The sequence below is a fragment of the Heterocephalus glaber genome, unplaced genomic scaffold, assembly GCF_053883595.1.
Source record: "Heterocephalus glaber isolate CG9 unplaced genomic scaffold, H.glaber_assembly_v1.0 deba00001481, whole genome shotgun sequence".
NCBI lineage: Eukaryota > Metazoa > Chordata > Mammalia > Rodentia > Bathyergidae > Heterocephalus > Heterocephalus glaber.
In genome coordinates, this window is record NW_028258317.1 from 61,697,583 (window position 1) to 61,725,035 (window position 27,453).

Genomic DNA, 27,453 nt, shown 5'->3' on the forward strand with positions numbered 1-27,453 from the left:
TTGAAGAGTTTCTGGGCTTTACCTGCTTCATGAACTTTGTATTTCTGCTCATAATTCAACTGGGGATGCATCTTCTTTCTGTTGTTGCTGTTATCGAGTTCTGTTCCCTTTCTAAAATTAGCCTTGTGATTGATTGATTTAATTTTTTTTCTTTTCTTAACAGGTTCTGGCTCCTATTCTAGTGTTAACTTTAAGTTGTAATATAAACCATGTTCTGCTAAGTATTGTTTAGCTGTCAAATGGTTAGGGAAGCAAGATGTTGTGGAAATAATCCCAAATTGCTACTCTGTGGGAGGTCTTTCAGTCAGAAGTTCTTGGACCATTCGTCACCCTGACAAACATAGCCCCTGACCGGAGTGTTGAAAAGTCTACTTTTGGAAGTTTGCTTTGGTGACTGGGTAAAGGTTTGCATATTAAAGATGGATAGAACAAGAATGAGAATGCTGAAATTCAATAGGAAACAAGAGCATGTTCATGGGACACGAGACCTGCATGCCCTTAATGGTGTTGGTTTCTTCTGTGGGAGGGGCAATGGAGGAGGATTACTTGTTACTGTTTTCTGTTGCATGGAATGAGGAACTGGGGCTGGAATGGCAGCCAATGGGCATTTCTTGGATCGTCTTCAATTCACTAAACATTCATTGGCTATCACTCATTGTCAGAGAAGCTTCACTTCATCCACTCATGATCCACAGGGCAAGGAGTGAGCCCTAATGTAAACTGTGCACTCTGGGTGATGATGGTGTGCCAGTACAGGTTCATCTGTTTTAACAAATGTAGTGGGGGATGGGGTGGGGAGAAATGATGGGAATGCTCTGCACCTGGATTATAGGGGTAAGTCCACTATCATCAGAAGGGTCCTTAACTGTTGAGAGAGATGGACAGAGTCAGAGAAAGAGATGTGACCATGGAAGCAAGGCTGGAGTGATGCAATGTGAGACAGACTTCATCTGCTAGTGGAAGCTTTGTAGATGGAAAGAGGGCTGAGAGGCAAGGAATGTGAGCACCCTCTGGAAGCTGGAAGAGACCAGGAATGGCAAGGAAGGCAGTCCTGCTGATGCTGAATTTTAACCCAGGGAGAGGTATTTTGGACTTCTGATCTTCAGAACTATAAAATAAAAACTGTGTGTGGTTTTCAGCTAGTAAAGTTCCAATAATTTGTTACAGCAGCAGTAGGAAATGAATATAGATCCCTTTCAGCAATAACTTTCTGTATTAGTTAGTGTTCCTATCACTGAGATACAAGACCCAAGACAGTGCCTGCAAATTAAAGGAAGAGAAGTTTATTTTGGCTTAGGGTTTGAGAGGGTTCAGTCCATGATTGGCTGGCTCTAAGACAGAAAATGGCATGCTAGAAGGGCATGGCAGAGGAAAGCTGCTGACTCCATGGCAGCCAGAATGCAGAGAGAGAGAGAGAGAGAGAGAGAGAGAGAGAGAGAGAGAGAGAGAGAGAGAGACTAGCGCCCAGAGCAAGAATATATCTTTCCAGGTCATACCCTCAGTGACTCCTCCTCCAACCAGGCTCCACCTCCTAACAGCATATTTGGCTATAAACTCACCAGTGGGTCGGTCCAGTGATGAGTATGATGTCCCATGATTCAATCACTTTCCAAAAGTTTCACGTTTAAACACTGAGACTTTAGGGAGCATTTTAATAGTTCTGAATAATAACACTTCCTGTGAAACTGGACATGAAAAGTATGGGAGGTGAAGAGAAATTTTCTAATCAGATAGGGATGTGCACCCAAATGACTACTAGTAGTGATTCAAGTGTGCAATTTAGGATTCACTGAAGATAAGTCCTATAACATCAAAAAAATAGTAAAGAGGGAAGGTAGGACACCAGAACCCATGAAAGAAAAGAACGATGGAAAAGACCTTTGTGGAGAGAATGAACTTTTAGCATTTGCTTATGCTTGAGGTTTTTAAAATAACTATTTTTCTTTTTATTGGCAGAATGGAGAATATTAACAGATATGGCTTTAAAGGAAAGAAATCTTAGAGTTAGAAGGAGCCATTGTGGTTGATCTTCTTGTAATGAATGTCAGGAGTCACTCTAGTGTTCCAGAAAATTGCTCTTCTTGACTCTGGTGGAATACTGCCAGTGATGAGCCTTATTACTTCCCAGGAGAGTCCCTTCAATTATTTCATAGTCCTAATCCTTAAATAATTGTTCTTATACGAAACCAAAATTCATTTTCTCATAATGCTCACTCTTTTTTTTAAAATCAAATTTCTAATGCTCAGACAATCTTAAGGTAAACTTACCTATTAGTAAAGAGTGTATGGGCATGGATTCAAATAAAGTTCAGAACTCAAAGTTATAGGTTAAAATCCCAAATCATCTATGTAAAAACATAGGAATTCAGATTTTGGAGGAAAACTTAAATACACCAAAAAGAATAAAATAGCTATGACCTATTTTACTAGCATTTTTACTGCCCCATCTCTAGCCTCCCCCAGATGGTGATGCCTAGCTCATAATCATAGCCAAATGTTGGTTGACTCAATGAGTACATTCCATTAATTACAATGAAAGATACAAGTAATAAGCATGTTAGAAATTATGAAAAACAACCTGAGTACTCAATTTAGATTCACTAAATTGGGAATAAGGCATACTTTGACTATGACTTTGATAATTTACATCTGGTACACTGTTACTATTGGCAGAGGGACTTTCTTCTTTCCAGTGGGACTATAGGTGAGATGCAGAAATACTTAATATGATTTCCTTTAAGAAACCTGTGAGCTCCCTGGGAAACCAGGAGGTTATTGCCTCTTTTTGAAGAGTATTAAGCACTGCTTTCCTCCCAGGCAAATCAAATGAAGTCATGTGGGTAGCTATAACATCCCAGTAACACAGGATGTGGAGGTTACATTGGGCCTCAAACAATTAATCAGCGTTATGGCATAACAGCTCAAATATGGGAATTCTAAAGATTCTACATGTTGATGGATGGCCAATTTATGCTAAGATCCATCAAGTGTGTTGAGGCATTTGGAACTATCACTGCCCAATCATGACATGGTCATTATCGGGTCGCAAATCGTCCAAAGAAATGACATGCCTCAGGAGGCAAGATTTGCCAGTCGAGCCTGCCTGTTTCTAAGCTCAGTGTGAGGCCAGCTGGCTGTGAATGAAGCAATACAGCATGTAGATTAGCTCATGTGCAGCAGCTGCATGGCGGAAAGCAATTATAACACAGGGGCAACTCCATACGCAGGAACCAGTGCCTTCTGAAATATGATCACCTCCACCTCACTACAGAGGGAGATGCCAAACTGAAATACACACATGGTGGTAATGGAAGAGAGACCTGAATATATAATAGTGAGGAGAGGAGCTGGGGCTCTTCTTGAGCAGCTAAAACTGAGTGGTTGGCAGAGGCTGTTGCTGAAAACTCTTCAGCTCCTTTGAACTCTGAAATAGGAGTCTTTAAGGCTGTACCACATCCCACTGTTTCCTGTGTTTAATGTGCAGGATAGTAAAGGGAGGGCATCATGGATTTTTATCTTGTTGATTGTACTAGATGTGACAATCACTTCCTTCCTTCTAGAGAAGCTCTTTCTCAGAAATGAGTAGGCATTGAGCCACAAGCTCAGATCCAATTGATGAGACCATTGATGGACAGCAGACCCAGGGTGGACCAGCCAGACTCCATAGTGCATATAATTTGAAGCCTTGTTTGGTATTTGGATTTGAGGTGATGTAAAGTAGGGCTAGAGCTGGTAATTTCTGGTGTTTTCTCAGGAAACAACAGTGGGCAGTCTGCAGAGTGAGAAGGAGTATGGGGGACATGAGATAACAGAGTCTGGAAGAGAAGATTCAGCCTCTGCCTTTCCATTCCCTAGTTTTGGTCCCAGGTGAGGAGTTGCAATTTCTTTTGGTTTTTATAAGATATTCATAGATCCATTCATAAAAGCCCCCTTCTGTTATTCTACTTCGAGTGGCTTTGTATTTCTGACATCTTAATTAAGTGATTCCTTTTCTTTCTTCCTCCAGGTCCCCATGGCTGAACACTTATCATGTAACAGAATTTGTTTGGGTAATTTAGGTTTATCATTTTATTCAAAATACTCACCAACATTCAAAGCCAAATGTGGTTATTTCACTTTTTTATGAAGAGACAGACTTGGAAAGGTTAGACAATATCTCCAAAGTCATACAGTTGATAAATGGGGGAAGTGGTGATTTCTATTGAAGTTACATTTGCATTGAAATTGATTTTACATTTTCTGTGAAATCATTAAACCACCTACTATATAGTAAATGATTTATGCTATAATTTGAGAACAGAATCTATGTTGAATTACTGAATCAACTTGGGAGGATGACTAGAAACCAAATCATCTTTATTTAAAAAGCTAACACTACTTACGTTTACTTGTGGGTTGACAACTTGCACAAACCTTAAAGAAAATAAGCTCTGTATAAGAGTTTTCCTGAGGTGGTAAGGAGTAAAGGTTTAAGAAATATTACCTAGAGTATTTCTAACCTATTCTTGTTTATAGTTTGTAGATATATCAACTTTGTGGTGCTGAAAAGGGTGAAAGAGATTACATAATATTTCATGAATTTCTCACCTTGAAACACTTCATAGAGAAGATAATTAAAGCAATCAAATTAACATTTTAAAACATTTAGATCAAAGTGTTTGGATACTCCTTTCTCCCTTTTGTTTTTACCTTTCTTTTGACCTTAAGGAAGTAGGTGCATTCTTTAACTGATAACATTTAAAATCTTTATCTTTTTTGATTTTCATTTGCCTTTTTGTGCTTTTCTTGCTTTTTGTGCATGAAATGCTCTTGGTGCATTTCACAGACATCATTCTTTTGTGCCAAAGAGCTTTTTTGCTTTCTAACCACGAGTGTTCATGATCTGGCCATGGTCTCTGTTGTCTCTGTGGCCTTTACTACCCTTGACATGCCCAGCATTCCAGTCAAGCTGAAGTTTTGGAGGGTCTTAGCATCTTTGCTCAGTCTACCCTTCTGCGGCATCTTGTCTCTTAACACATGTCATCACGCAGGCTAAACAAATGCTAGGCTCAGTTGAAATGTTACTCCTGGATAATGGAGCTTCCCTTGGTTGCCACATATTGCCAGCAATAATGACATCATCCAGACTCTCATAATAGTCTAGCTACACCACACTTGTTATTTGTACAACTCAAACATGTGTATGTGAGTAATTTCCTGTGCTTTCTCATTGTTCCACTATAGTCAAGTCTAGGGCAGAATAAATTTTGATCTCATCTGTCTATCCCCCTTAATAGTCAGAGTAACTTTCACAGATCAAGCATTCAATAAATGTCGGTCAAGTTAGCAAATGAATGCATCCTTTTACATGGGAGTAATTTTAATGTAGTTCTGATCTGAGGTTTACATTTCTTATTCCCATAAATGCTAAGCTATAGTATACATGTTTGCCATTTTTCATATAGTTTTTTGGGCACAATATATATTTAATGAATGAGGAAAGAAGGAAAAGGTTACTGAAAAAAAATTTTTTTTTGATACTGGAGATTGAACCCAGGGCCTTTGCCCTGAACTGTATCTCCAGCCCTTTTCTACTGTGTACTTTGAGACAGGGTCTTGTTAGGTTGCTCAGGTTGGGAAGGCAATGTTAGTATTTGCCATAAAGAGACTGAAAGTATTCCTTTCATACTTCAGTGATTCTCAGTAGTAGGCATGGTAGATGGGACGATTTTATCCTACCTACTGGGGACACTTTTGACAATCACAATTGGAGAGGAAAGGAGGATATTACTGTCATTAGAGGCAAGAAATGCATCCTAAGGTGGAAAGAACAGCATCCCTGTGACAAAGAATTGTTTAGCTGTAAATTGTCAAGAAAAAATTGTCAATAGTGCTGAGCTTGTATATAATAGTCCTTTACTATATAATTGCTCTCTGGGCCTAGTGCACTAGTGTCTAAATTCTTATTTTTCATTCATACATTGATTTGAGACAGTGTGGGCCAGTGTTTATATATAGTGCTTTACTTTGGAGGAATAATATACCAGTAAATTATCATTCATTAAAATAGTGAAAGAGTTCATCAAATCTTTGGAGAAGATGATTTGATTTCATCAAATCATATGGAGAAGTGACTGTGACTTTACTTTTTCGTTTTTTGTGTTTGTTCAGATGGGGTCTCACTGTATAGCCTACGCTTCCCTCACTCATGATCATCCTTGCTCAGCCTCCTGAGTGCTGTGACTGCAGGTGTGTGACACCACACTTGGCCTGGGGGTGATGGGGATGTTCTGACCATGAGGCTGAAGTCCAAGAAAGAATGAGCCACGAGACCACCCTGTAGCAGGTATACTACTACTTGCTGAATGTAGTAAAAAGTGACCAAGGATTAATAAAAGGGGGAAAATACTATTTATCTGAGCATCCAGGAAATTTATAACACATTATGGTAATTTTTTTAGGTCAGAAAACTAAATTTCAATGATGTTACAAGAATGGTTGAAAAAATATGTTCAAGAGAAAAACCGTTATCTTTGAATTTTATAGTAAGAGAATAATTTATTTTTTAGTAAGTGAGATTTAGTTGTCTTTATCAGTCAGGTGGAACTGGGAATGTACCAGATGCAATTTTGAGACTAGCTAATTCTACAAATGACACTTGTCCTGCTTTCTCTCCATATTATTCTTGACACTGTACCCTGTTCCATAGATGAATCTCAGAAGATTGTAATATCATTTTCCTTAAAATGTGTAGAGATGTATTGTTATTTTGTCTCATATACCTTCTAGCATATTAGGCTATCTTTAGTAGATATAGTGGATATTTATTAATATTGATGGGTGTTTAGCTTCCAATCTTCCTTGGTATTGGGGAGAGAATCTGCCATTATATTGAGAAGCAGAACCCTGCCTCCCATCAGAAAAACTCAAAGATTGGCATTCTGCATTTTCGTGCCCTAAGTCATCAGAGCAGAGGCATGTGACATGAACATTATTACGATGACCTTGTCTTGAATTTTATACTGCAGAGATCTTGGGAACCAGTGTTTTCAGATGGTGTAGTTAAAGATGGAAGCTGTATGGCTCCCTTGTGTGCTACTTGGAGTAAAGGTTCCTGGAAGAACTACATGATCCACATTGGGCTGTGTAACTTATGAAGCCAGTAAGATTTAAAGTACTATTTGTTATTGCAACCTAGCCAAGTCTATCCTGAGCAGTGCATTGAGGTAAAAATATTTGCCCATAAAAGTGTTTTAAAAATTATCTCGTGAGTAGGGTAGAGATGAGTGAAACACATGTTTCATAGTCTGATGGGATGCTTCGGAGCACCACTTCTACCACTTACTAATTGTGTGGTTTTAGGTATTAGTTGAAGGGAATATGGAAGCAAGTACTAAGTAGTGGGGTTTTCCTTTTTTTTTTTTTTAAAAAAAATTATACTTGGAAAGGGGAGGCTGTGGCTTGAGGCAAACTTCAGTTAGATACTTTCTTGGCTCCAAGACAATACATTCTCCAGGAGATGACCGGATCTCATTTCAGTTTTTCAAAATGGCTTCTCTGTTTCTCTCTGAAAGATATTCTATTGTATTTTTCATTCAAACTAATCATTGTGAATTTGGGTGGCACAGCTTTTAAAAGAAATATAGCCCTCATTCATGCCTTGATGAACCAAAATGCCATGCTTCCAGTCTGGAAGCCGGGAGTTACAGTTCCGCAGTTCATGAGGTGACCTTGAGCCTTCACTTGCCCGCCTTCCCCTTCCCCTTACTGGATGTAGAACCCCGAGGGGGTTGTTCAGATTTCAATGTTGCTTGCCTGTTGTCCCCTCATTGTGTATCCTCAAAGCAGTGTGATGGAAATTATATGATCTGAAACTAGCATTTCACAGACATCATTCTTTTGTGCCAAAGAGCTCACTCTAATATAATGTCCAGTCTTCCCACAATTATTACATTCCCTTTCCCTGCTGAGCACTCTGAGGCATTTTTGCGAAGTACTTAGAGAACCACCGTGGAAATAGTCCCGGTCTCTGATGGTCAGATTTGCAAATTTATCCCAAACCATTGTAAACCCTGTACACATGTTTCACATATGCAAAAAGCCGTCTGTTATGCCAAATAGATAAGTGGGTTCTTCTAGGGTGCCCTCTTTGTCATTAGTCTTACTGCAATGGGATTGTGGGGCATTGAACTAGAACTCCCAACAGCTCCTATTGCTACCTGCTACCTCGGTGAATTTTATATTAGCAGGCAAATGAAACACTCATCCAAGTGAAAGGAATTCATAATGTGAGGCTTCTTAGGATTGGAATGTGCTGTGCATTTTGCAAAAAGAATGGGGCTATCAATGTGTGATGACTAATCTAGATAAATCGCCACTTTACAACACATCTGGTCTCAAGTCCTTTAAATTAATGAAGCTCAGCTGTAGAACCCTAGCAGAACTGACGCCTACAAATTCATATGCTTCCTACACATGCATAAATACTAAGTGATGAGCTTCGTAATGATGGAGAACCCTCATTTCTGAGAGACTGATAAGGCAATACAGTGTTTTTGCTGAACATTAATTAAGATGGTGTAATAAAGCTTCAATAGTACTAGTCTTCTAAGCAAGACACAGTGGTTTGAATTAATGTTTGTGAAAGCTCTTTATTAACCTGAATAATCTCCAGAGGTAACGTAGGAAAATCTTTTATCCTCTCAACTTGGTATTTAATAAATGACACAAATCCTCCCATTGTACACTTATGATTAGGGTCAAAGTTAAAAAAACACACCAACTTACCCCATATGTCTATGCTGTTAGCTTCTATGTTGCCTTAGCCAATGATAGGAACTTGGAAGGTGTTGGTGAGATTATCATACTCACAGGGTCCTTTTTGGAAACTCTTAAAGTTTAGAGGTGTATGATAAGATCCAGTAATCCAATCGCCTTATTCTGCAAAACGGGAAACTGAGACCCACTTAATATAAATCAAGCTAGCATCATGATATGGCTTATAAGAAAGCCATGCAATCTTGGCCTTGTTGAATCATAACACAAACGGAACAAATGGTGATGATTTTACTATATCCTGTACTTCCTAGGTCACCTTTTTAGCTTTGTGTTTGTTTCTGAGTGCAACCTATTAAGAGGAACATCAGAAAGAGCCAGTTCATGGAGATTATGCCTCATACCAAGGAATTTTGAAATTGTGCCAAAAAGCAGTTGGTGAATCTCTGCACAAAAGAACACTGAGGAGGAACTGGGAGGTGCCCTTGGCTAAAAGAGAGAAGATTGGGTGGAGGATTGGTTACCAGAGTAAAGGAAGTCTGAGAAGCCTCTGAGATTGTGTGCAGAGTTTGTGTTAGGAAAGCAGTTATACTTTTGGGTGGAGCAGGTCCACAGAGTTAACCAGATTCTCAAAGACCAAGGCGCTATACATCTCTGTGTGGCTAACAGGGTCAGAAAAATGACCAGCATCTCTGAGTTACAAAGAGGAAGTGTGTAAGTAATAATATTTTTAAAATTGGAGTTGTCTCCATATGGATTGGTCTGCCTCTAGGTGGAGTGAGTTTCTTATCACTTGATGTTTCCAAGTCCCAGAGTAATCAAGAATGGTCTAGAAAAGATTGATGGATCAGAGCGAGGTTGGATTAAACTACTTCTATGGTTCATACCAATTTTGATTTTCTAACACACAGAGATCAAATCGTTCACAAATCATAAACTTAAATTTTTGGTTAGATCCAATGTGTGTTTCTTTTCCATTGTCTTCCTGTTATGATTTCTCCTGACTTAAAATGAGCATATTTAGATCAAAGATCCTTAATGAAAACCACTCAAATACTCAAGAGAATCTATCACATTTTATTAAGGTTTTTAATTTTAATATTAGGTTTTCTTATGTGAAATCTCTGAGTATGTAAGGATACTGATTAGAAGACCTTGGAAGTTTTTGTGGCCCAGCAAGTAAAGAATTTTATTTAGATTAGGAGATGTTCTTTCAATTAATCTAGTCATTGTATAATTTACTAAAAATTTATAAAACATTAATAAGTGCTATTAGCTTTATTATTCCATAGTTATAATTCTATATTATATATGTTACTTTATATTAGGTACAAATACTAGTAAATGTTTATTAGGCACTGAACATAGACCCTTCTACTTTATAGGTACTGTCTCAATTCAACCTGACAGGAGTCAATGGAGACAGCATGATTGTCACCTCTATTTACAAATAAGAAAATTAAAATCTATAGAAGTCACGAGGCAAATGACTCATGGGGTTAGGATTTGAACCTACACCTCTGTGGCTCCAGGTATACATATCAACCATTTTGCCTTTCTGCCTCCTACATTGACTGAGTGGTGGAGTTAGTTAGATGATGAGATAATTACAAAATGGCTGTGGCATGAAGCAGGTTCTGTTAGGGTGTATGGTTGGCTCTGTAAAGTATTGAATCAGTGTTCAGAACGCCTTTCTCTGTATACAGCTAGATAGAGAAGGCCATTAGAGATGTCCCCGTGGGAGGTCTGAAGGGTGACATTGAAGCAGCAGCCATACTGTGGCTCATGTGTGTTGTTCCTTTTCTGCTGGCTTACCTCATTGGCAAGAGGCAGTGGTGGGTGGTATCTCTATCCTTTCCCCAGATCTTCCTTCACCTCCTCCAACTCTAGGGCCATGTGTGTGTGTTAGCTCTATGACACGCACTACCTGTTCCCTCCTCAGCTACTGCAGGTCATCCAAACCATCGAAGTTAAGATCAGAGTCAACTAGAACTTTCACAGACTTTATACCATCCTTGTGGGATTCCAACTTTTCCTGCTTCCATGAAATTGAAAAATTCCTGATTAATTCCATTTTCAGGCTTTAGCAGGACTCCTGAGGACAAGAGCACTATGAGGATGGCTTGACCAGCCTTTGAGATTGCCACATTCTAGTTCTGTAGCAAGCCCACCCCAACTCACCTCATCCCATTTGGTATCAGTCAGTCAGGGTTCAGTCTTATTCATGCTGCTTCTCTGTTTGAGCCCCAAGTGACTGGTGCAGGTACACTGGGGAAAGACCTTGATTTGTAGATTAAAACTGGAACTGTCTACTGTTGTTATAGACCCTATATCTGGACCCTGAGAAAATTCAGTGAAATCTGCAAAACAGTAAATCTGTCTCTCCATATTTCAGCCCCAAGAGAAAAGAAACAGGATGTTAACAAAGAGTAGGAGAATGTGGGCAGAAATGAACCCATTGGAGGCAGCCTGGAAGTGGAAGGATGAGGCTGCTGGCTTGGACTGGTTCTCTTGGAACCACTTTGGCAATATATATGCTGGATGATATTGTACAAGCCATTTTCTCTGGGTCTGTCTCTTTGTCTGCTAAAATGGATGATATTAGCATCTATGGGGTGTGTGAGGATTAAACAGGTTAACATATGTGAAGTGCTCAAGGCAGTTTAGGCTTTGTATTAGTGTTTGCTATTCTAGTGATCCCTGGGAATCCACTAGGGTTTGTTCTCGGACCCCTCAGGGATACAGAATCTATGGATGTGCAAGTCTCTGGTATAACATGGCACAGTATTTGCATATGACATACACAAATCTTCTGGCATGCCTTAAGTCATCTCTAGATTGCTTACAATAGTTAATATAGTGTAAATGCTCTGTAAATAGCTGTTATATAGCATTGTTCAAGGAATAAGGATAAGGAAAAAGTCTGTAATGTTAATACAGATGTGAGTATTGCAGGCCTAATGATACAGTGTACAAATGTGAGATGTGTGGTGAACAATGCTCTAGCAACAAGTGCTGGAAAGACTGCAGATGTGCTCCATGGTGGGAAGTTACAACAGGTGTTCCTGCACATTACTTCATTTGTGTGGATTCAGTGTAGTGCACAGAACAAGGTGGAGCTAAGTTTTGCTTTTTGAAACTTGCTGGAATTTTTTCCCCACATATTTTGAATCAATAGATATGGAACCCACAGATACAAAGAGCTGACTGTATCATTATTATTATTATATTATTACAGCAGAGAGTGTCTTAGTCACTTTTCCATCACTGGATACAATACCTGATGCCCACAACTTAAAAAGGAGATGTTTATCTTGGCTCACTGATTTTAGGGGATTCAGTCCATTGTCAACTGGCTCCAAGGCAGGAAGAGCATGGGGGGAGGGCCTGGCAGAGGAAAGCTGCTCAGGTTATGGCTCTCAGGAAGCAGAGACCAAAGTGAAGAGCTGGGGGAGAAGATACACTAGTTGATGCCCTCAGTGTCCCAACTTTTTTGACCACACCCATCACTTAACAGTGCTTTCTGCTTTCAGTATGGTACCCCCATGATTAAATCACGTTCCCCAATACCCTACCTCTAAACACAGGAGGCTAATGGGGGACATTCTAGAGCTAAGCTATAACACAGGGGAAAGTCCAATGTCTTCTTTCTTTAGGATTGTTTCAATTTCTTCCAGCTTCATAGGGAATGAAAACTTAAGCTGCAATTCTTTGAGAGTCTTTCAGGCCTCTCCTGTCTCATCCGTGCTCTTTGACTCTTATCTTGCCTATCTTAAGTCTTTTGGGGGGTCAAGAAAGGGAAACGTGTGAATGGGAAAGGTGGCAGAGTTACAGTGGTAAGAGATAATAAAAAAACTCAAGCACAGAGCTTCAATTCTTCTCTTTACTTCCTTCAATTTAAAGAGAAGAGAGGAGATGGCAAATGAGGAAAGGGGGCTCTGTTAGCATGAGGTCTTCAGAACAGCCATGGTCTGGGCAGACTCTGCGTTCTGTGCTCAGATGAACTGAGAAGAAGGTGTAAGGGTGTTAGAGAGAAAGTACCATACTTATCCTATAATTGGGCTCTTTCATGCTTCTTTAAAAGGCATTCCTCCTGACAGTGGAGGTAAACCTTCTGGGACACCATACCCCCCCCCCCCTCCAGTGCTGAGGAACAGAGCTACCCTCAGTGCAGAGGAGGTAAGCTGCGCAGGCACCAGCAGTACACATCCCCCCAACACACACTGAAATGAGAAGACACATAAATAAGTCTCAAAACCAGACTTCCAGATCACCTAGAGCAATCCCAATGGGAAATGCGATGGAACATTCTGATACTCAACCACCTGGACTCCCTGAACTGGCAACAAAAGAGGATCTGGAAAAAATGAAATCAGAAATAATTTCTCAGATATCAGCAGAGATTGTGCCCATAGTGCAAGACATGATTAATAAATCTAGAGAGGACACAGATAAAAAAATTAAGGAGCTGAGGAACATGATGGAATCCCAACATAGGAAACAAATGGAATCCATAAAACAGATACAAACAGATTTCCAGGAGATTAAAAACTCCATTGAAAGTTTACGCAGCAGAGCAAGCCAACGTGAGGACAGATTTCAGATATAGAAGATAAAATTGCAATTAGTGAACAGGAAAAGAAAAATTACTTTAAAATAGTAAGGGACCAGAGAAATCAATCCAGTAGCTACTAGACAATGCAAAGAAGAATAACATAAGACTGATTGGGCTCAATGAAGAAACAGGAGAGAGTGCAGATGACATAAAAAATCTCTTCACAGAAAGAATGGCAGAAAACTTCCCAAGCAGGGGAAAAGAGCTTGACATACAGATAAGTGAGGCTTATAAGACTCCAAATAGCCTTCATCAAAAAAATCTACACATAGGCATATCATTGTTAAGATTCCAGAAACCCAACAGAAGAACAAAGTTCTACAAGCAATTAGAGAAAAGAAACAAATCACATACAAAGGAAAGCCCATCAGAATCACAGCAGACTTCTCACCATAAACCATCAAGGCAAGAAGAGCTTGGAGTGACATATTCCAAGCCCTAAAAGAAAACAGCCTCCAACCCAGATTGATGTACCCTGCAAAACTATCTTTCAAATTTGATAGAGAAATAAGATACTTTCATGACAAAGAGCACCTTAGGAACTTCATGAATACCAAACCAGCACTCCAAAAATTTTTAGATAATATCCTAGGAAAAGACATTGAAGATCACAATCCCAGGAAGCCCAGCAGGATGAATCCATTGGGAATGACAAGAAATTAAACGCAAAGGGAGAGAATCCAACAAAAAGAAAATGTCATGACAATGATGAGTCAATACATATCAGTTATAACCATCAGCATTAATGGTCTCAATTCACCAATCAAAAGAAATAGACTGGCAGAATGGGTCAAGAAGCAAAATCCAACAATATGCTGCATACAGGAAACACAATTCAAAAGGAAACTCATAGACTGAAAGTTAAAGGGTGGAAAACAGTACTCCATGCTAGAGGAACCTGAAAAAAAGCAGGAGTAGCTATCCTCTTTGCAGATCAAATGGATTTCAAACCAAAACTGATTAAGAGAGACAAAGAAGGACACTACATCCTTGTAAAGGGAAAAATCCAAGAAGAAGAGATGACAATCATACACATATATGCACCACAAACTAGTATGCCTAACTATATGAAACAAATACTAACAGACATGAAAAATCAAATAAGCACTAATACAATAGTAGTGGGGGACCTCAATACCCCACTGACACAAATAGATAGATCAACTAGACAAAAAATAATGATGAAATACTAGAACTCAAAGTCTTGAACAAATGAACTTAACAGATGTTTACAGAGTGTTCCACCCCACAAAATCAGAATACACATTCTTTTCACATAGGTTTTCACATAGGCTGCACATAGGTTGTTCTCTAAAATAGACCACATACTCACTCATAGAACATGTTTAAGTAAGTGCAAAGGAATTGAAGTTATCCCCTGTATATTATCAGACCATAGTGCGATGAAATTGGAGATCAATAGCAAATGAAGCTGCAAGAATTTCATAAACACATGGAAATTGAACAACACACTTATGAATAACCAATGGGTCACAGAGGAAATTGAAGAAATCAGACAGTTCCTTCAATTAAATGACAATGACAATACAACATATCAGAATCTATGGGACATAATGAAAACAGTCTTATGAGGAAAATTCAAAGCAGTGAATACTCTTATTAGGAAAAGAGAATGAGCCCAATTAAACAACCTGATGCTGAACCTCAAGCTTCTAGAAAAAGAAGAGCAGGACAAACCCGAGTCTCATACAAGGGAGGAAATTATAAAGATCAGAGTAGAAATCAATTCAATGGAGACTAAGAGAATGATACAAAAAAATCAATGAAACTAAGAGTTGGTTCTTTGAGAGAATAAACAAAATTGACAAACCCTTAGCCAACCTTATCAGAAAAAGGAAAGAAAAGGTCCAAATCCATGCAATTAGGAATGAAAAGGGTGAAATTACAACAGACCCAGAAGAAATCTAGAGGATCATCAATACCTACTTTGAGAACCTATATGCCAATAAGATGTAAAACAGAAGAAATGGACAGATTCCTACATACGTATGAATTACCAAAGTTGAATGAAGAAGACTTAAAAATTTCTAAACAACCCAATATCAATCAATGAAATTGAAAATGTAATTAAAAACTTACCAACTAAGAAAATCCCGGTCCCTGATGGCTTCACTGCTGAATTATACAAGACATTTAGAGAGAAACTACTGCCACTATTGTTTAAACTCTTCAATGAAATTGAAAGGGAAGCCATACCCCTGAATTCATTACCGGAAGTAAGCATCACCATGATCCCCAAAGCACAGAAAGGCCCAACTGAAAAAGGGAACTATAGGCCAATCTCACTAATGAACATGGATGCAAAAATCCTTAATAAGATACTGGCAAATAGAATGCAGCAGATCATGAAGAAGATCATGCACCCTGACCAAGTGGGATTCATCCCAGGGATGCAGGGATGGTTCAACATACATGAATCAATAAACGTAATGCAGTATATCAATACAGCCAAAGACAGAAACCATATGATCATCTTCATAGATACAGAAAAAACATTTGACAAAATCTAACGTGGATTTATGATAAAAACCATACAAAAATTTGGAATAGACGGTCTCTACTTCAATCTAATAAAAGCCATCTATGAAAAATCAACAACCAGTATCATCCTAAATGGTCAAAAACTGAAATCCTTCACATTAAAATCAGGAACAAGACAAGGATGTCCACTATCACCACTCCTGTTCAATATAGTCTTGGAAACATTAACCACAGCAATTAGATAAGAGAAAGCAATAAAAGGAATAAAGATAGGAAATGAAGAAATCAAATTGTTATTATTTGAAGATGAGACGATACTCTATATAGAAAAGCCCAAGAACTCCACCAAAAGTCTTCTAGACTTAATAACCAAATTCAGTAGAGTAGCTGGATACAAGGTCAACACACAAAAATCAATAGCTTTCCTCTACATGAACAACAGACTCACTGAGAGAGAAATAGCACAAAGAATTCCCTTCACAATAGCATCCAAGAAACTGAAATACCTAAGAATCAAACTAACAAAAGAAATCAAAGACCTCTTCTCTGAAAACTATAGCACATTGAAAAGAGATTGAAAACAGTACCACAAAATGGAAAGACATCCCTTGCTCCTGGGGAGGAAGAATCAACATAGTGAAAATAGTTCTGAAATTGCTATATAGATTCAATGCAATCCCAATTGAAATCCCAGCAGCATACTTCACAGACCTTGAGAAAACAATCCAAAAATTCATTTGGAAGAAGAAGAGACCTAGAATAGCAAAAGCAATTCTAGGTAACAGAGACATGGCAGGGGGTATTACAACCCCCAACCTGAAACTCTACTACAAAGCTACTGTGATAAAAACAGCATGGTACTGGCAAAGAAACAGACTTGAGGACCAGTGGAACAGATTAGAAGATGCAGAAACAACTTCAGACACACTCAGCCACCTCATCTTTGACAAAGGGGCTAAACACCCTCACTGGAGGAAAGATAGCCTCTTCAATAAATGGTGCTGGAAAAATTGGGTTTCAACTTACCAAAGATTAAAACTAGACCTGTATCTTTCACCATGCACTAAAGTTGAAGTGGATTAAAGATCTAAATATTAAAACAGAAATGCTGAACCAGCGAAAACAGAGGTCAGGTAGAACCCTTGAAGACATCGGTGTAGGAAAAGATTTTATGAACAAAACCTCAGTTGCCCGTGAACTAGCACACACAATCAACAAGTGGGATCTCTTCTTATTAAAAAGCTTCTGCACAGCAAGAGAAACCACCAGCAGTGTGAAGAGACAACCCACAGTGTGGGAAAAAATCTTCACCTGCTCTTCCTCAGACAAAGGTCTACTATCTCGAATCTATAAAGAACTTAAAAAGATCAGACCTCCCAAATTTAAAGACCCAATGCAAAAATGGGCATCTGAAATGAACAGACATTTCTCAGACAAAGAAGTAGAAATAGCAAATACACATATGAGAAAATGTTCAACATCACTGGTCATTCGGGAGATGCAAATGAAAACAATGCTGAGATTCCATTTCACTCCAGGAAGAATGGCTGTTATCATGAAATCAACCAATAGCAAATGCTGGTGGGGCTGTGGGGAAAGAGGAACCCTGCTCCACTGCTGGTGGGAGTGTAGACTGGTGCAAGCACTGTGGAAATCAGTATGGAGATACCTCAAAGAACTAGGACTGGAAGTCGCATTTGACCCCGCTATTCCACTGCTGGGCATCTTCCCCAAAGAATTAAAAGAATCATACCACAGTGATATATGTGCACCCATGTTCATAGCAGCACAATTCATAATAGCTAAAACTTGGAAGCAGCCCAGTTGCCCATCAACTGGAGACTGGATAAAGAAAATGTGGTTTTTAAAATAATACAGAGTACGACTCAGCCATGAAAAATGAGAAATTAGAGACATTTATAGCTAAATGGATGCACATTGAGGTGATACTTTTAAGTGAAATAAATAGGACACACGTGTCAATACCAAATAGTTTTTCTAGCCTGAGAAACTGAAAGTGTAAATAAGGACTAAAATGTATAATAGATAATGTGAAATAGGAAGAAAAGGGGCAAAGGGGAAGCGGAAGTGAGAGGAGTAAGGGAAAGGAAAGAAGGGAATGGAATTAATATGAGAAAAGGAAAAAATGGAAACAAAATCTTAGCAAATAGGGAGGGTTGGAGGGGTTGAAGGGAGGGCAGGGAATGGGGAAAAAGAAGAACCAAGAGAGATTATGTAAAGGTGCAAATTTCCAATGATGAATGTCATTATATTGTATACCTAAAATGTACCAATAAGATTAATTAAAAAAAAACTATTCCTCCCACTTTCCCCACACATTCTAGTACATTTTGCTCTGACCTCCTCTGGAATAGCTCACTTTTTCTGGCTTTACAAGATAGCAGAGACCTTTTGAACACAGGCGCGTGTTCGGGCTGATCCAGCCACCCGGGCAGACGTTCATTCCTCCCTCTTTGGAGACAGCCTCCTCTCTTCCCTCCAGGGCTACTTCTTGCCAAAGTGGCTGCTGTCTGGCAACCAGGCAGGCCAGTTTCAAATGTCACCACACAAACGGCAGTTCCAAGGACCAAAGTCAAGGACTGAAATGCCAAACCTTAAATGTCCCTCAAATACATGTTTTTCCAACTAGTGACTTGCCACAGAAATAAACAGCAATTATGCAAAAGTCATTCCTCCCTACCTCTTCTGTTCTCTCTCAAGGTTCCAAAGCCATTACATGGAGTACTTTGTGATAGAAAGATGTCTCAGTGTGGCCCACTTAGTGTTTTGAAGCATAGAAATGAAAGGTGGTAGGGTGCATATGCCACAGAGCCACTAAATGACAGTCATCACTGGCCTAGTTTTCTGAGTCACTGTGACAGACACAAGGGGATTGCTTTTAAAGCTGCAGATGGCATCAAGAAGATAGAAGAGGATGTCTCTGCTTTAGAAAAAGGACTTAAATAATCTTATTTTCTGACTTAAAAATACGTTTTGAAATTAGACTTTTTTTTTTTTTTTTTTTAAAGATGGTACACAGAAAATGAAAGGCAAATGACATGGTACTTATCTGAGGACCCATAGAAAACCCTCGTCCCATAGCCTGTGAAGGCCCAGCAGAGACAATGAGGCTCACGTTTTTGCTATTTAGGGTGCTAGGGATGGTGTCAGTTACTACAGGGGAAATTTGAGCACGGAGCAATGAGCCAAAGAAAACATTCCTGTTTAACTATTATAGGCAGCTGTAATTCAGTCTCTGCCATGAACAGCAAATGAGTCAAGCTAACTAATGCAGAAGGTTGGGTTCATTTTCTTTTGAGGAGCCCCAGGAGAATTCCCGTAGTGTCTTTTGCTCACACAACCTAGTTCTCTTTTTTGGCTTGTGTAGTTTCTCACTCACCTTTAGATCCGGAAGGGATCTGGAGGAATTAGAGGGTGAACTCTCAGGCAGAACAGGGCCAGCTTTTGATGATTCTGAAAGAAGAGTGAATGTCTCACAGACTACTGCTGTCTTTAATACTTGTCCCTTGGACAAAGCTGGTGGCTTGAGTTGGATGAAACAGTTCCTAAATGAAAGGGAAGAAAAGGACTACTGTGACTTAAAGTTTTTCACTGAAACAAACAAATCAACAAACAGAATATAAACCCAAGCTACATGCCTTCCTGGAGTCATTGTATTGGTACAAATAATAACCTTTGGGTTTATTTCTTTACACTGAAACTATTGTCCTTAGTTACTTTGTCCACTAAGTTAGTTGAAGTCTGTACACTTTGAAAAGTGAAAATTAGCCTAGTTGTGTGCCGCAGTATGAATTGTACCATATGGAGTTAGCAGCCTTAAGAAATAAAAATACAAGTTTCCCATAAAACTTGAACTTCTGATATACAGTGAATAATTTTCTTGGTACAAATGTGTCTCAAGTATTGGAAGGATCATATTTATACTAAAATTCTTCATTGCTCAACTGAAATACTTAAAATATTTGTTGTTCACCTGAAACTCAATTTTAACTGGGAGTCCAATATTTTATCTGGCAACCCTAATGCCATACAATATTAAAATTATAACAGTGTGGTGTCTCTTAGGTAAATATTTTGAAGGGATTGAATGGCTGTGTGTGTAGGGTATGTGTGTGTGTGTGTGTGTGTGTGTGTGTGTGTGTGTGTGTATAGGGTATGTTTACTTGTGCCCTTGCAAGCTGGCTCCTGAATCCCTGGCCGTTTTCCATAAGAGGGAGGATGGTTTCCATTGTCCTGGTTGTAACAGAGTGTCCTGAGGCTGTCTCTCCAGGGCAGCCTGAGGCTTGGAGTGCTGTGGTTTTTCCCTAAGGGGATAAGCTGATGAGGAGCTGTGTTCGCCATGCTCTCTGGGGACCTGCAGACTGAGAAATGCACCTGTCTTTCTACTAGTGTGCAGCTGGGAGTGAGAGAATTGGGAATACTTCACTTCCCTCCTTGCTTAGGAATCTTCTCTTTTCCCACTGAGATTAGAGGAACAGGGAAATGTGTCAGGACTTGCTTTTGAATGTACCCAGAGTCTGTGTTTTTACATAATGGCTGGCCAACCATTGCAAAGTAAAAATACATCTTTAAATACATGCAGACACTCAGTGTAACTGAAAAATGTAAGTACAGAAGTGAAGTATGAAGTTGAGCTACCTAAGAATAGTTTAATAATGACTTCTGTGAGCTTTAGGGAATTGTTTTGTGTATCCTGAATGAATTAATTTGTTATAATTCTATAACTTGGGAAAGAATACATTGTTGGTAAATCATTAAATGAGCAGAAGAAGATGGAAGCTGGGATGTTTTGACTGTCCAATATTTTCTTCATTAATTCATTGACTTATTTTTAAAGAGTTTTTGTAGTCTACAGTATGGTCTTGGGCATTCATTGGTGAGTATGACAAAGTTCCCACATCAGGTGGCTGCCAGAAGGTGGTTGAAAGCCTGGAAGAAAGACATATAAATAGTTGAAGATAATACAGGATGACAAGTGCCATGAGAGAGATAAATTTGGCTTGTTTCGGAGTTACGGAAGAGGGGCTGATAACAGATTGGGTGACAGAGGGAGAATTAGAAGGTGTCTTGGAGGAGATGATGGCTGAATTGAGTGCTGAAGGGGGAGAAAGATTTATGGGGATGAAAAATTGGAGGCAGGGCATTTGAAGTGGAGTAGTGTCTTTGGTGGCCCCAAGAGGTGCATGCACTGTGTTAGAGACGCTGGCGGTGGTCTAGAGGTGTTGTAAATGGAGTTGAAAGCCAGAGTAGAGTAAAATGAAGTTGGCAAAATGAAGCATAGGCCAGATCTTTTAGGGCTTGTGATAGGCATGTGGATTTGAACCTGAGAGCAGTGGGAAGCCAACCAAGTTTCTAATCTTGAAACAGCGGGATCAGATTTGCAGTATTAAGTCATCACTCTGGATACAGATGGGAGAGGAAGAAGAAGGGAGGCAAGATCTGAGTCACGTGATCAGTTTACAATTTTTTTTTTTATTGGCACATTTTTGGCCTTTTGTTCTAATAATCATAGGGAATTTTTACTTGAATATGTTATATCTTAATGCTTTCCCCCCCATTCCCCTCCCTTCCCTTCAATCCTTCTTCCCTTCTCCCTTTACAAAACTTTATTTCTATTGTTTTCCCTCCATTCTTTTTAATTTTTTTATTCCTGTTCCCTCCCTTCCCTTTCCCCCATCCCTTGTTTCCCTTGAGTGTTGTTGGAATAGGTGTTGAAAGTGACTGGAGTGGTGTGTGTGCGGGGAGAGAGAGAGAGGGAGAGAGAGAGAGAGAGAGGGAGGGAGGGAGGGAGAGAGAGATATGAAAGGGGAGGGGAGGGGAAGAAGGGAAGGGGAGGGGAGGGAAGACAAGGGAAGACAAGAGAAGAGAAGAGAAGAACGTGAATGAGGATGAAGAGTGGCCTTTAGTGGAAGCATAGATTTGGGTTGTGGGGTAGAGGTAGGTGGCAGAGGCTTGGACAACTAGGATATGGGAGTGCTGATCACAGAGACAGGAAAAAGGGCTGGCTGAGCCTATGCTGGGAAGAGAAGGAGTGAAGAATTCATTGCATTGCCTCAGAATTTATTCACAGTGAGATGTCTCCTACTTCAATTCAATTATATCTAGCAGCCATTTTTTTTCTTTCTTTCTTTTTTTTTTTTTAACAATTTAATGTGGATCAGAACTAGGAGTATGAGGATAATAATAGGGCTTTTCTCTATATGATTGAGGCTCAGGGAAGACCAATGAGTTCACGGTCTTCTGAGAGAGAGGTACGTACATATATAATCTTAATGCTAATAAGGTGTAGTATAGGTACTTGGATGAGTTAGAGTGGGTTTCCACTGCTTATAACAGAATCCCAAGTTCCAATTACTGACTCACTCTCTCTCTCTCCCCCCATATATGTATTTCCACAAGGATTTTTCCTGGTAGAAAGCAATGGAAATATTAACAGGCAAGGGGACTTCAGTGGAACTTGTGTTAGTCTGCTTTGTCTATCTTAACAAAACACCTTAGACTAGAAGGCTTAAACAACAGAAATTTACTTCTCAATGTTTTAAAGGCTGGGAAGTCCAGGATCAAGGTGCCCATAGATTCAGTTCCTGGTCAGAGTTCGCTACCTGGCTTGCAGACCATTCCCTCTTGATGTGTCTTCAGATGGTCTTTCCTCAGTGTCTGTGTGTAAAAAGTGTGATCTCTTTCTCTCTCTTCCTCTTTTCCAAAGGTCATTGATTACCAATCACAGTGGATTAGGATCCCACTTTTATGACTTCATTTAGTCTTAATGACCTCCTAAAAGCCCTTTTTCAAAAAATGTCAATAGAGGATTAGGGCTTTAATGTAATTTTTTTTTACTAGAGTGGAGGAGACACAATTCTGCCTATAGCAGAGCTGGACCTTGAAGTATGAAAAGTATTTTGCAGGTGGAGAATGAGGAATTGGGAGTAGGGTGGAGTTTTGTGCATGGAAAGTGAAATAGGACATGTTTCTGAGATCTGCTGAAGTGCATATAACTTGTTATGTATGTAGAGATAATGGAAGATGAAACTGAAATTTTAAGTCTGTGTTATGATCAGAAGGAAATAGAATGCTTTGCTAAGAAAATTAAACCTCATATAGTAGGGAATAGGGAAAACACCATAGTATTTCTATTATCTTAAAGACAGTGTCACAAATCACATACAGATAGGTCTGGATACACAGCTAGAAATCTCAGCTTTCATGAGACTTGCATTTTATTTGCAGTTATTCACCCCCTTTATTACCTATCAAGCTGCATTAATTGGGCACTCCCAGTGAGCTGAGGTAAATTCATCCTGAGCAAAGGAAAAAGTATCTCCCCATTCATTGTAAGTTTTTTTTCAGCTGTATTTGCATTTACCCATGTAGCATTTTTAGATTGATTTTGCAGCCACATAGGGAGGTTTCATGACTTGAATTTGGTGATAGAGAGCAGGATCTCTAACTCTGTAACCTTTGTATGTCTGGAAACTTAGGAAATAAAGGGAAGATAGGTAGAAGAAAGAAGTTGAGGTATTTAATTAATTTCAGTTGTCCTTTGAGGATGGTAAGAAACATTTGAAGATGTTAAATGCAAGAAGTGAGATAACAAAGCAACTACCATGTGCTGATTTTAGAAAATTATCTAATGTGGAGGTCTGGGAAGCCTGCACTAGATTGAGTTACTTAAAAATCTGGGTATTCCAATTACCATCTCTGTGTATAATGATTGAGAAGAACTAAAAACACACTTCTCTAGTGTGTGGTGTTAGTCAGGGATGGGGGTGGAGGTGTAGGATGGAGATGCAGCCTGGGCCATAAATAAGCTTTGTGCTTACTTCCAAGTCTCAGAGCCTGGGCGGCTAATCATCCCCAGGAAACTGAGGAAGCATGTTGGTCTTGGCTTTTGCTCTCCTGAGCTTTGGCCATCATAACTTGATGGGCATTTGTCAGCCTTGTGCATGACGCGTTATAAGCTCTTCTGGCTGCTTGTCAACCTCTTCATGCTCCGTAGTCCATTTTGGGTCTCTGTTCCTCCTCTGTCCTTGGTAATAGATCATTCCTGAGTTTTTCTTTCTTTGTTTCACTCTAAAAACACATCGTGGCTTTTCTCTAACCCTACATCTTGCTGGTCACATTTCTTCCTACATTACTCCTTGCAACAATTTGGCCAATCTCATATATGTCTGTCTCTATTGTTCTCTTTTCCTTTATATCTTTACTATTATTCTCAGTATAGCAGAGATCTAGCTTCTTTTCAGGGACTCACATGACATATTCGTATATGAATGGCAGCCATCTTCTTGCTTGACAGGGCTCCTTCTCTTCTCTTAGGGACTCTGAGGTACAAAGAACCCCAACCTTTCAGTTCAGGGTATGCTGCTTCCCTGGGGTGGAGGCAGTTTTGTCTTTCAGCATTTTTGGTGGATTGGGTGAGTAACCTTCAGAGTGCCTCTTCGGTCACTGACCTGCGCAGCACAGATCTGGGGCTAAGTTCAGCTTTAGCAATCACTGCTTGATCTGCATAAGCCTTTACAATGCAGAACATGCCATTTATTTCTCTGATGTCTTCTGGACTCATACCCACCCACCCTTACTGTGTCCTGCTGGGGCCAGGAGTCTGCAAACTGTATTTGCTGTCTCCCTTGCCAACTGGGTTACTGTTGGCCTCTGCCATTAGGAGACACTGGAAAGGGATTAGTAGGTGGGAAGAAGAGAGGGATTTGAGGCTTTGGGCTCACTCACTGTGGTGATTGCTGGTGTATGGTGATGTTCAGCTTCGTGTAGAACAGAACAGTTTCAGTGTTCCCGTCGTTTGCTGAGGCTACACCTCTCCTATAGATCTAAATTAACTGCAGTGTTGTAGCAGCTTTTCAGCCTCATGAGGTTCGTTCATTGAGTTCCCTTAGGAGCATCTGGTTCTCACTCTTATATTCTTGCAGCCTTTCAGCATCTTTTACATCAATACCCTGTATTAAATGGCCCCTGTTGGAAATACCTAGGAATGTTTCTATTTTTCTGATTTGAGTGTACTAGAATAGCAACATGGTGAGTTAAGAAGGAAAAGTAGGGCAGTATTTTTTTCTTTTGTTTTTGATAGGTGGAAATAAACTTTTTTATTGTAACCTTTCTTGCAAAGTTCATGCCTCAAAAGAACTTTGTAGGTGTCATAAACATATAACCAGCACCATTTTGGGTGTCAGAGAACAAAATGCTTTGGGTTGAATTTAAGGGTAAACCACTTCAAAACAATAATCTGAACATTTAAAGGAAAAACACTGGTGAAAAAAGAAAAGAACATTATCCTTAAAATAAAAATTCCTGCATTCAGGCCTGCTTTCTTTGTTTAGCAGCCTATGACAATGGGAAAATCATATATTTTTTGAGAGTCTATTTTTTTCTCTTGCAAAATGGTGACATCAAGATCATAACATCATAATAAAGTTAAAAGAAAAATGTGTGTGGAAGTATTGTGAAAACTTCACATTAATAGACAGAAGGATAGGTTCCTGCCCTCAAGTTGTTGCCAGTCTAGTTGATTTTATAATCATGTATACACTTATGGCAGTTAAATGTTTGACAGCTCAGTGCATGAAAAGTGGGTCTTAAAGAATTAGCAACAAGTTTCTGACACCACTGTCCTATGAGTAAATTTCTTACACCACTGTCCTATGTGTAAATTGGCTGGCTACAACTTTGGGACCTCAGTTTCTTTACCTGTAAGTGGGGAGCAGGATGCTGACCTGCCTCCTGAATGTGTTGTAGGCATTAATTAACTGCACATGATTGAGTAGCATCCTCAAGGCAAGCATTGAAATGCCAAGTGTTCTCACTGATAATAAAGGAGATACTTTCTCGATGGAGTTGTCACGAGGATTAATGATTTAATTGTGACAAAGCACTCTGATATTCTTAGATGAAAAGTGCCATATAACTTTGAAGAGGAATATTATTAAATAGCTTCTGCTTTGTTTCCCGAAAGAGCTACTCCAAATAAGGCAATGCTCATCTGCACGGGCCCATCTGAATGTTTCCACCTCCTTTAGAGCAGCAGGGATCTAGACAGTGGGCATGCAGAAATGGGGTTCAGAAACAGGGTTGTAACAGGGTAATTAGGACTTTATGATCTTTCTTCTGTAGTTGGTCCTTGGGGGTCACTTCAAGATGAATTCTTCAAAATTGTAAGCAAATAATATATCTGGGAGTTAGCTGGGGCAAACGCTTTTCTGTTGATAAGGACGAAAGCTGGTCTTTGTAACCTTGCAGATCTATCCGCATGCCCGTAATTTCCCATGCTCTTAACCACACTGGCTTCATTTTGCCCTCTTTCACTCTTTATGCTCTTTTATTTTGCTTTGTGACTTTTACATTATTGTCCTTAGTCTTTCAAAGAGTTGGACATAGCCACCTTTTTCCTTCCAAATATTAGACCGTCCCCTCTCTTCAAAAAGTCTACTGTCACAGGGATCTCCTTTGCCCTCAGCCCCACTCTTCTCTGTGACACCGACCTTTTTGATTATCACCAGCATTTATTGGTAAATCAGATTGTCTTGTTACTTGTTGAATCACATGTTGTTTGTCTACTGCCACTAAAATGTACATATGTGATCGTGTCGGCTTTTTTTGGTCTTCTTTTTGGCTGTACCTGGCATATGGTGGTTATTCAGAGGAACTTATTAAGGTATGAATTATTCATCCTGCACAAGTCTTGACCAAAATGATTCAACTCATCACCAGAAAATGAGGTTAACTTTGAAGCTTCCGTAATAGAAGGTTGGGATGAAAAATGGAAACTTGATAAATTTCTATAAGATTCTAAATATAAGAAAAGTTAGACATAAGAGTAATTAATAGATCTAGAATCTAATAATATGAGAGGAGAAATTTTTATGCCTAACCTAAAGGGTAGCATCGTTGACATATTCTTTTCTCTGTAATTGACTTTGGGATTATATTCACTGGGACTCTCAGTCCTTGAGAATGTAGAAATTAAGATATATTAATGTTCTAAATTAAGGACTGGCCTACAATCCTTAGTTTTTTTGAAATATAGCCATGTTCATTAATTCTGTGTTTTCTGTGGTTGTTTTTAAGTAACAACAGCAGAGTTGAACTAGCAAAGCCACAAATATTTGTTACCTGGCCCTTTAAAAAAATGTTTGTTTACCTCTGTTCCAGAGCAACATTTCCCCATCTCTTTGAAAACTAGAAAAAGTTATAAGAAGTTTCAAATATATAAATTTGATCCCAGGAACTGTTAATGGCAGTTCTTTCTGCAGTTTTGTGCTGTAATTTTCTTGTTTAAGAACAAGAAGATAAACATTTATATGTGTGTCTATATAATATTTATATATAAATATTATGTACATAAAATATAGACATATACATTATATATACACATATTATTTTGTATACACATGTACATACACACACACACACACACACACACACAAAGCTAGCAAGCTGGAAATTCTTTTAAAAATATCCCCAGGTTAAATCTGAGAGTTTCACTCTGAAATGAGCTTTATATAAGTAAATAAAATACTATAATTGTGCTTTTATGACAACTTTTATTTATA

At 39.1% G+C, this 27,453-nt stretch overlaps 1 long non-coding RNA gene across 1 annotated transcript; it reads left to right on the plus strand.

The window, feature by feature from the left end:
- The first annotated feature begins 1,462 nt into the window (after window positions 1-1,462).
- On the plus strand, window positions 1,463-17,386 carry LOC147825986 (uncharacterized). The gene is made up of 3 exons (XR_015440130.1): window positions 1,463-3,867; window positions 4,007-4,049; window positions 6,151-17,386. It is a non-coding gene; the product is annotated as an uncharacterized LOC147825986 (long non-coding RNA).
- Window positions 17,387-27,453: the final 10,067 nt, after the last annotated feature.